Source organism: Trichosurus vulpecula, chromosome 2 (assembly GCF_011100635.1).
Source record: "Trichosurus vulpecula isolate mTriVul1 chromosome 2, mTriVul1.pri, whole genome shotgun sequence".
Classification (NCBI taxonomy): Eukaryota; Metazoa; Chordata; class Mammalia; order Diprotodontia; family Phalangeridae; genus Trichosurus; species Trichosurus vulpecula.
Genome location: NC_050574.1, coordinates 108,002,306 through 108,013,683, shown reverse-complemented (window position 1 = coordinate 108,013,683; position 11,378 = coordinate 108,002,306).

The window sequence follows — 11,378 nt, the reverse complement described above, 5'->3', positions numbered from 1 at the left end:
CACCCTACAGAGCTAGAAAAATTCAGGAGCAGGGCCAGAGGCTCTTTTCTGCATTATATGTGTCAAATATATTGTTACATATCCCTAAAATGTGGCTTCTGTTACAATAAATGCCACCAGGATCATAAACTTATGAGCAATTACGTAAAAGGTAAGAATCCTAGAACTAAGAAGCATGGTGTTGCGGAAAAGAGCCCTGGTTTTAGGGTCAAAGGGCCTAAGTTCAAATCTCAAATCTTTCTCAGTGAACCTGGGCAAATCTTTTAACCCTCTCGCCTTCTCAGTTTCCTTACCTAGAAAATCAAAGGGTTTAGCAGTACTTGATGTGGTCCCTTCCAACTCTAAATCTCTGATCATTTCAGTGTAAGGTGGGAAGCCTAATCATTTGAAACACTAATTGATTTAAGGAAGGTGTGTAGGCATGGGTGTGGATGTGGGTGTAGGTGGGTGGTTAGGAAGAGGCCTCAATATAGTTCCATTTGCTGCTTTAGATAAGTGAGACTTTAATGTCTGAGTCACTACGGTAACAAGCTGGACCCTTCCCCAAAAAAGAATATATTACTCTTTCAATATTATGTTCTGCTTAACATTTGACCTTCCACTTTGTCTATATTCCCCAAGTGATTCATAGCCCATACATATTTCCAAAGTAGAAAATTTAGGGCTAATCCAGATAGAAAAAGTAAGTTGAAATACTTTTCATATTTTGAGGCAATTTCATTTCTACACGTAAATGTAGTTAATAATGCACTTGTGAATATAATTTTATGTTCATGAATTAAAAATTTGGTTCGATATTTTAAAAAAATATATTCACCCAGACATGCCCAGAAAACTGAGAAGGCTTCGTAAGAACTCATTCCACTCTATTCCACACAACCTTTCTTTGCAAGGGAATGCATGACTGTTTTCACTGTTTTACATAGCCATCAGTCTGAGGAAACTTTGAGGTAGTCACCACATCCTTACACTGAAAACTGGGAGAGCCAAAGTGAGGGAGGCAGCAAAGCCCAGAGCTTGGTCCAATTGTCATTCACTTCTTAGCTTATATTCAACATCATAGTTGTTCTTCAGGCGTGTTTGGCTCTTTGTGATCTCATTTGGGATTTTCTTGGATTTTTGTGGAGTGGTTTGTCATTTCTTTCTCCAGCTCATTTTATAGATGAGGAAACTAAGACAAACAGGGTTAAGTGACTTGCCCAGGGACACACAGCTAGTAAGTGTCTGAGGCCAAATTTGAACTCAGAAAATGAATCTTACTGACTCCAGCCTGCGTGTTCTACCCAGTTCCTGCCTATAACAACAACCACACTGGCATACCCAGTATGGCTGCTAGCACAGGTTCTTAGGTCTGCTTTACTAGGAAAGACAGCTGTTAAAAGGCTCAACAATCTTATTTTAATTAAACACATATCATTCACTTAGTTCAGGGGAAGTCAGCACCCTGAACTTCTGAGAAAATCCAAACAGAGAAAATGCAAGCAGAGAAATAAAGACCAACGGACAGGGCTCTGCTGCCTGAATCAAAGCAATATTGCTATACACTTTACATACATCATTGGATCCAGAGAGCCTTTACCTCTGAGCAGTCGGGGTGCTCTGAACATACAGCCACTCAGAGTCTCAACCAGAGAATCACAAGGTCTTTCTCATAAGCCAGACCCCAAAGCAAAATCTCACCTCAGAGTATATATACACTTCTAAGAGCCAGAAGGCATCACAATCTTCCTGACTCAGTGCCTAATTAGAAATTAGCAAAAGGTGTGAGCCTTCCTGTAAGCAAGCCTCCCCTAAGCAAGCTTCCCTTAATGGGCTCCACCTGAGTCCTATTAATGGGTGGGGAAGATCTTCCCATTCCATTAACATTACACTGCCCTAACATTATAGTACCCCCAGGTCTAAAGGTATGCAAAAGAGACAATATCAAATGTGATACTGACCATGATATCTTCAATGAACTCTTTGTTCTTTCTCTTCAATTTATTTGTCCATTCAAAAACGATTCAGCATTGACAATGCCATCATTGTATTTATATTTTTTTTACTCTTTAATAATTTTCCATCCATCTTCTCTCCTTTGCTTTCTTTTTCTAACTTTGTTACATTCAGTGTTCAGTTTTTGGAATGACCAAATTCAGCCAGATTTAGCCAACCTAGACCAAACTGGTCTGATGAGGCAGTGTGGAGTAGTAAGGAGATAGAAAACTAGCAGACCTGGCTTCAAAATCCCACCTCCAACACAAACTAGCTATGTGTAACCTTGGGCAAGTCATTTAACCTTGGAGTGCCCCCATGAAACTCAAATCAGTTAAACCATATTTGCTTAACTTTATTCATAGAGGGACCTTCCTCATCAGAACTCTCTCTACTGGTAAAATCACAAATCTAGTCCAAAAATCTAAAATTCATAAAGAAAACAGTCTTGTGCAGGTCATCAGATATTAAGAGTTGGAAGGGACCTCAGAGCAGCAAGGTACTGTAGTAGAAAGAATCATATACACTACTCAGAATTGTCTAGTTGAAAGGGACCTCAAAGGTCAGCTAGGTTAAGCCCTCTTCAAAGCGTGAATCTCTTCTACAGCATCCCTAATATAAGTAAGTCCTCTGGTCCCTGAAGACCTCTAGTGACAGAGAACTCACTACATTTTAAGGAAGCCCATTACACTTAAGCTCTTAATAAAGACTTCCTGACAGGACTTGCCAACTCCAATTATTAAGAAATTCTTCCTTATGGTGAGTCAAAATCTGCTTCCTTCAAACCTTAATTCGTAGGTCCTGGTATTGTTTTTTGGGGACCAAACAGAACAAATATAGCTCCTTTTGCATATGTGACACCCCTCTAAATGCTTGAAAATAGATATCACCCATTATCTCCAAAGATTTTTCCAGGAAGAACATCCCTGATGCCTTCACCTCTTCACTGAACCTAGTCAAAGCTTTCAACATCTTAAAATGGGTGCTTAGTACAGACTGTGGTATGCCAGAGATGACCTCTCCACAGCTAGCTATTCCGTGGTCTATTTGAGACTGTATTTTTATTAATGCAACCTAAATCAGTGTCATCTTTGTCATCAGTTATATATGAAAAATAATTATTAATGAACAATTACTAATATGGGGGATCTAGGTTTTTTTTTTCCCTATTTCCTCATTTAGTTACTAGGTCAAGGCAGCCTCTGAAGGACAGGGTTGATGATGAGACCGGGTTCAACCCTGGGCAGAATTCCACCCAGCTGGGAAAGTTTAGTTCTCATTAAAGGATAAAAACCATCTTATCTAGGTGGAATTCTTGCTGCAACCCACCATTGTTCTCGAGTAGGACTGGGTGAAGAATAAATCCCTGAGGTGGGGGTTGATTGAGAAGAGTCTCTTTATCCAAGAGTGATGTAATCAAAGTGGGGAAGGGGTTCCCCCCCACCCCCCACCCAGCCCCTCTTTAGAACAAGCCCAGCTCTCTTTATAATTTTCATTCTCTCACTAATTGTTACAATCAGAGTTGATTTCCACCTGTCAGGAACACCCACTCCTCCAAAAGTATTTAAACTATCGGGGCCAGTCTCAGGCCCCACTCCCATCACCCCACCCCCAAGGTTCAATTTTGGTTTTCAAGAGTGCCACTGACCTCATTTTATTATTTGCCAACCATAATTAATAAATTTATTATTAATTATTCAGAAACTGTATCTCTTAGATTTTTCATTCATAACACATAACACTGTTGATTTACACCAGCCAGTGTTGAGTATAAAGTCAACTAAACCCCTCAGGCTTGTCACATAAAGTGCAGAACTTCTTTCAAGCCACCCTGTGCATGTGAGGTTGTTTTGTCTATTAACCTAAGTGCATGACTTTGGACTTATATAGTAGAAAGAATGTCAGTTCCTGATGGAGTATCATCTGATTGAGAGCAAGGACTATTTCATTTTTGTGGTGGTCCCCCCTCTGCAGAGCAAGCACAGGGCCAGGTCCATAGTAGGTACTTAATAAAATACTTGTTGATTAGATCATTCACCATTGGATGACCTATGAGTGTCTCATTTCCTTCCAATATAGAACGTGGACTACCAGGGGACTGGACCCCGAATATATGCCTTATCTTTAAAACAATTTTTGATTGCTTTAAATACTGTTTTAATATCCTGTCTGACACAGGATATTAAAGACCCCATAACATTTTGTGATTCTCACAGTCAATATAATACAATATGTAAACAGAAACATGAGCCTTCTCTAGGCTAAAATTCAAGTGATGAAATATAATAGCAATAGGTCATTCAATCAACAAGCATTTATTAAGCAGGCACATGAGTATATACTGGCAGGTGAAAACAGACAATGAGCTGGGCCTAGAATTAAACAGATTGAGTTAGATTATATTAAGGGTATTGTGCACTGCTATCAAGGATTCCAAGCTACTCACTACTACAAGAGCCCTAATTTTTAACACGGATCTTCTCCTAAGGATACTACATAGCTACAAATCATTAAATGCCTTGATCAAAAGTATCAGAAAGCATCAAAAGTGCAGGTGGACAGTGGAAGTTCGGATGGTAGGTAAAAGCTGGCTGCAGCATGCTAATTACAGTGACTTCCAGGACATCTCTGAACAAAAAAGGAGGATTCATCACTCCAGAATTGAGGGTAACATGTGGACAACCTGTGAGCTGCACAGGTATCTAGTGAGGAAGACCCCCAGCACATTCTGAGGAATTTTTGGCAAGGCTTGCACACGATGAGAAAGGATGGATGTGCTGCTGTCTATAAAGCATGTACATATTAATGAGATCATAGATTCATCACAGTAGCAAAGTGATTTGGGGGTATCTTTATTTTCTGCCAAGATCTTTTTGATTCTAGGTTCTGGTATCTTGAATCTTTTTATATCTTCATCGAAGTTGCTGATAAAAATATTGGTAGGCAAGGACCCCATTAATACCAGAGATTTCCCTCCACTTTGGCACTGGGTCATGAATCAAAACAATACAGTTGTTCAACTAAGTCCAAAACTATATTATAAGCAACCTCCAGTTCTTCATCATATCCATAAAAATATCAAGAGATAATTTAACTCAAATACTTCCTACTATGTATATGGCATTCTCATGATCTCCCTGCTTATGAAAAATTCTAGAACAACTTCCTAGAATTCAACTATGCCCCTACTATTACATGATCCTTGCTCCCTCCTCAAAAATTTTGGGATGTAATTAATTGTAAAGATGCAGTTAGATTGATGTATGAGGCTAGAAGGTATTTGGTACAATACTAGGAACTAGGCCAAAATGAGGTCTGTATGATTTTGTGTGGTTAAAAAAATTCCCATCTTTTTATTCTCATATTTTGCCAAGTAGGTTCTAATAAAACATATGCTTGGTGGAGGTTGACAAGAATTATTCTTTATCTGAATAGGAAACAAGAGCATCAAGATATTTAAAGACATGTAAGGGAAATTATCAGTTTTTATGAAAATATTCCCCAAATTAAGAAAATAGAAAAATTGATGGTTGCCATGAAGAAAACAGCATATAATTATTTTGGCAGCATGTTAACTAATGGTAAAAGCATCATCTGATTTTATTCAGCAGTTTGAGTGATGATGTCCACATCCATGCCAGCAGCATTCCAAGTCCTGTCTGCATTGCCAACTTTTTTCTGATCAGGGAAATGTTTCAATCATACAATTATATTTAGATCAGAAGCCAGCAGCCAGCCACTGTTGTCTCCAGAGTTTTTCCATCTCCCCTTCCAAATATCTGTTCCTCTCAACTTTGGGACCCTAAATCCCTTCAAATAAACTTTTGATGTCAGATAGCTTCATGTGCAGCTTGGAGTCAATAAGATACAAATGATACAGGCTTAAAACAAAGAATATCCTTTGGGGAAGAGGTTGGAAACTGAACTGGATGACAATGCTTGCTTTCTCTTCCATGGAAGTAGAGACTGCATATCCTTCCAGAAACTCTATTTCTGGACTTCTTTAACAATACACTATCGTAAGTCTCCTAGCTCAACTCAACAAACATTAATGTTTACTGGCGTTAACAGTGTACTGGCCATTGGCTGAGAGGTTCCTCTTCTTTTCTCCTCTTCTCACATCACTCAGATATCTTCTCTATTGTCAAAAAAAACCAACAAACCCTGACTTGTTCCCTCTGTCCCATCTAACTCTCGTCTTATATCTCTTCTCTCTTTTATGGCTAAAGTGCAAATCTGACAGTGTCACCTCCTTTACTCAGTAAACTCCAACAGCTCCTCATTGCCTCCAGGATCAAATAGAGAATCTTTTATTTGTTGTCTAAAGCCCTTCCTACTTTTGTCATCTTCTTGCACTTCCACATACTCTCTGATCTAGTGACACTGGCCGCCTCGACATTTCTTGCACAAGATACTCCATCTCGGACTTCATAAGAACCTGGAGAGTCTTATATGATCTGATGATGAGTGATGGGAGCAGAACCAGAAGAACATTGTACACAACCACAGACACATTGCTTCTGTGATGACTAACTTTGATAGACTTGGCTCTTCTCAACAATGCAAGGTTCTAAGACAATTCCAAAAGACACATGATGGAAAAGGCTATCCACATCCAGAGAAAGAATTACGGAATCTGAATGCAGATTGAAGCAAACTATTTGCTCTCTTCTTTTTTATTTTATTTTTGGTTTTGTTACATCTTTCTCATGGTTCATTTCATTGGTTATAATTCTTCTTTACAATTTGATTATTGGGAAAAGAAGTTTAATGTGAAGTTGTATGTAGAACCTATATCAGATTACATGCTCTTGGTGGGGAGGGAAGAGGTGAGGGAGGGGGGAAAATTTGGAACCCCCAAACTTGTGGAACTGAGTGTTTTAAACTAAAAAAAAATTTAAAAAATATATGCTCCATCTCCTCACTGATCATTTTCCACCAACTAACTCTCCCACCAGGAAAGCTCTCCCTCCTCATTTCTCCCTTCTGGATTCCCCAGCTCCCTCCAAATCTCAGTTAAAACCTCACTTCCTGCAAGAAGCTTTTCTTCCCTTAATGCCTTCCTTTTGTCAACTGGGCAAAGGCCACCCGAAAAATGCTGAGGTGTCCAAGCTGAGTTGAAACCAGAAAAGTTTTATGAGAAGGAAAATCAGACATCAGTGCTGAAGCACCCCAGAACAAAGTACAAGGGAACCCAGAGCCCAAGAGAGGCAGAGGAAATTTCTGCTTGTCAACCCCAAAGGGGGGATTCTGGGAGGGGTTAGGAAAAAGAATAGACAATTTCCTAGGAATGTGTGGGACACAGAAGCAGAATGTTTTGCAGGAACAGCTGACCACAAAGCTGGTTTGGGCCAGTTTTGGGGGGCACAATTCAGCAAAGTCAGCCATTGAACACCAGCAAAGGTATCTGGGAGTGAGCAAGAGTTTGGCTCATTGCAGGCTCCTGACTGGCTCCTTTTGGTAAATGGGCTTACTCTGTGTCCAGTGCATCTGCCTAGTAAGTTAACTCATAGAAAATATTAATCTCTGGAGTACTTCCACACCTTTGAGATTACCTCCAAGTTATCAGGTATATATCATCTTTGAACATGTATGTTGTGTGTAAGTTGTTCCCCTTCCTCCATTAGATTACAACCTTCTTGAGGGCAGGAACTGTTTGTGCCTTTCTTTTCATCCCCAAAAGCATTTAGCACAGTTCCTGACACATAGAAAGCATTTAATAAATGTGTGTTGACTTGACTTAAAAAACATACTTCTCTGACTGTATCAACTTCATTGGCTCCTCTTCCTCTCCCCATCCTACAAAACAGGAATTCTTAAACTGTTTATGTATCATGAACCTCTTTGATAGATAGTCCTGTAAAACCTATGATCCATTTCTTAAAATACTGTTTTTAAAAGCACAAAATAAATAGATTACGAAGGAAATAAATTATATTGAAATACATGTATCAAAATATTTAAAAACAAACATTGTAGTACATGAATGTGATGAAATGTTACAGTGCTGTAAGAAATCATAAATGTGTACAGAGAACCATGGAAAGATCTACATGAAGCAATGCAGAGTGAAGTATGCAGAGCCAAGAAAACAACATACACAATAACTACAACAATGTAAAGAGGAAGGACAACATAAAAAATCAAAGGTGAATATTATAAAATTTTAAAGAACAATCATGGCTTGAAAGAAGAGATATGAGAATACACTCCTGCCTCACACCTCTGCAGTGGCAGAAGGTCCACAAGTATTGTACGTTGTACATATTTTCAGACTTGACATATTGATCAAATATGATGACTTTTTCCCTCTTTTCCTTTTTATTATCTTTAAAAATATTATATGTTATATGGGGATAGCTCTCTGGGAAGGGGAGGAGGAGAGATGTAAAAAAAAACAATCCTTGGTGATATAAAAAAAGACATGAATAAAAATATTTTCACATAAACAAACGTTCAGGCATCCCAGATTAAGAATCCCTGATTAAATTAAAACATCATCTCCAAGATTCTGTCCTTGGTCTTTTTGTCACTCTCCATTCCTTCTATTAGCAATCATGGAATCATAGATTTAGAGGTGGGATGGGATTGTAGAAATTAATCCAGCCCTCTAGTGTTCCAGATGAGATTGAAGCATAGAAAGGTGAAGAAGTAAGTTGCCCACTGTTACATGGGTACTAAGTAAGAAACAGAGCTGTAATGTGAGGCATGGTCCTCTAACTCCACACCTAGAAACACATCTTTCCACCAAAACACACTGTCTATCTTTGAAACTCACAATCTATTCTCATTTTCAGTTTATGAGTAAAAAAAATGTAGAGAATACACAGTATAGGCACTTATATAAGGGAATCTTCTGGTAGACAGTGAATAAGGCAACAGGACACAGAGAAAATCAATAAAAGGATGTCTATGGTCATTGGAGCATGAAGGTCTGAAAACAGCAAGCAATAGGAGACAATGATGATAGATTGTGTGTGTGTGTGTGTGTGTGTGTGTGTGTGTATGTGTGAAAGAGTGCCAGTGTGTGAGCTCAAGTTCTTTAAGCTTTCTTCACAACAACCTTGTGAGGCAGTCACAGTCAACAGACATTTATTAAGCTCCTACTAAGTGACACACTCTGTGCTAATCCATGCATATACAAAGAACAGCATGGATCCCTGCCCTCCTGGAGCCCACAATCTGTTGTGGTTGTTCAGTACTTTTCAGTTTTGTCCAACTCTACATGACCTCATTTGAGGTTTAAGGCAAAGATGCCAGAGTGGTTTGCCATTTCCTTCTCCAGCTCATTTTACATATGAAGAAACTGAGGCAAACAGGGACTCCACCCAACTGGGAGATGTCTATTTAAAGTATAAACAGAATGCTTATACTTTAAATGTCTGTCTTGGTACTGGCTAAGAAATAGTGTGGTGGATCAGTGGAATAGGCTAGGTACACAAGACACAGTAGTCAATGAATACAGTAATCTACTGTTTGATAAACCCAAAGACTCCAGCTCCTGGGATAAGAACTCACTATTTGACAAAAACTGCTGGGAGAACCAGAAAACAGTATGGCAGAAACTGGGCATAGACCAATATCTCACACCACATACCAAAGTAAAGTCAAAATGGGTTCACAATTTAGATATAAAGGCTGATATTATAAGCAATCTGGGAGAGCAAGGGATAGTTTACCTGTCGGATTTATGGAGAAGAGAAGAATTTATGACCAAACAAGAGACAGAAAGCAATATGAAATGCAAAATCGATCATTTTGATTACATTAAATTGAAAAGGTTTTGTACAAACAAAGCCAATGCAGCCAAGATTAGGAGAGAAGCAGAAAATTGGGAAAGAATTTTTACAACCAATGTCTCTGATAAAGGTCTCATTTCTAAAATATACAAAGAACCGAGTCAAATTTATAAGCATACAAGTCATTCCCCAATTGATAAATTATCAAAGGATATGAACAGGCAGTTTTCAGAGAAAGAAATTAAAGATATCTATAGTCACATGAAAAAATGCTCTAAATCACTTATTGATTGGAGAAATGCAAATCAAAACAACTCTTAGGCACCAAATCTTACCTGTCAGATTGGCTAACATGACAAAACAAGAAAATTATAAATGCTGTGGGAAAATTGGAACAATAATGTATTGTTGGTGGAGTTCTGAACTGATCCAACCTTTCTGGAGAGCAATTTGGAACTTTGCCCAAAGGAATATAAAAATGTGCATACCGTTTGACCCAACAATACCACTTCTAGAGCTGTATCCCAAAGAAATCGTACAAGTGGGAAAAGGACCTGTATGTTCAAAAATATGTATAGCAGCTCTTTTTATGGTGGCAAAGAATTGGAAATCAAGGGGATGCCCATCAATTGGGGAATGGCTAAACCAGTTGTGGTATATGAATGTAATGGAATACTATTGTGCTGCAAGAAATGAAGAGCAGACAGACTTCATAATAACCTGGAAAGACTTATATGATCTGATGCTGAATGAAGGGAGCAGAACCAGGAGAACATCATACACAATTACAGACACACAGTATCTGTGTGTCTTTGATAGACTTGGCTCTTCTCAGCAATGCAAGTTTCTAAGACAACTCCAAAAAACTCATGATGGAAAAAGCAATTCACATCCAGAGAAAGAATTACGGAGTCTGGATGCAGATTGAAGCAAACTATTTGCTATCTTTTTTTTTTCCATTTTGTTTCTTCTTTCTCGTGGTTCATTCCATTGATTATAGTTCTCCTTTACAACTTGACTATTGTGAAAATGTTTAGTGTGAAGGTATATGTAGAACCTATATTGAACTGCATGACATCTTGGATGGGGAGGGGGGAAGAGGAGGGGGAGAAAACTTGAAACTCAAAAACTTGAAGAACTGAATGTTGTAAACTAAAACTAAAACTAAATAAATTAATTTTAAAAAAAGTATAAACAGAATCTAGTCTGGATGAGCCTTTACCCTCCTGTTGCTTTTCCCTTCCATTATAGTTTAAAGTAACATAGCTCATGAAGGAGAAAACTAGTCACAGAAGTCCAAATGGAAATGACTTCTCCTGCCCAGATGCCTTGAGGCTGTTGAGTCTCATGATGAAGGAGTTGAAGAGTTTTAGCACATTTCTTCATTAAATATTCACAAATCAGGGCTGATTTTCACTTCTCAGGGGATTCCCTTTTAAAACAGATTTAAGTTAATTCAGGGCCTCCCTTGGTGTCTTTGGTTACTGAGAGAAACCACTGACCATCAATTTACTGATTGCCAGCTAGCCTAATTAATAAATACCTAGACACTCCGTTTCATTTGTCACACCTCATCTGAAAAAAAGGGAATGCTACTCCTCACTGGGTTATTTGATGGTTTCTCAGATCCCTAACATTCTATATGCATTAAAAATGTTTTCTCTT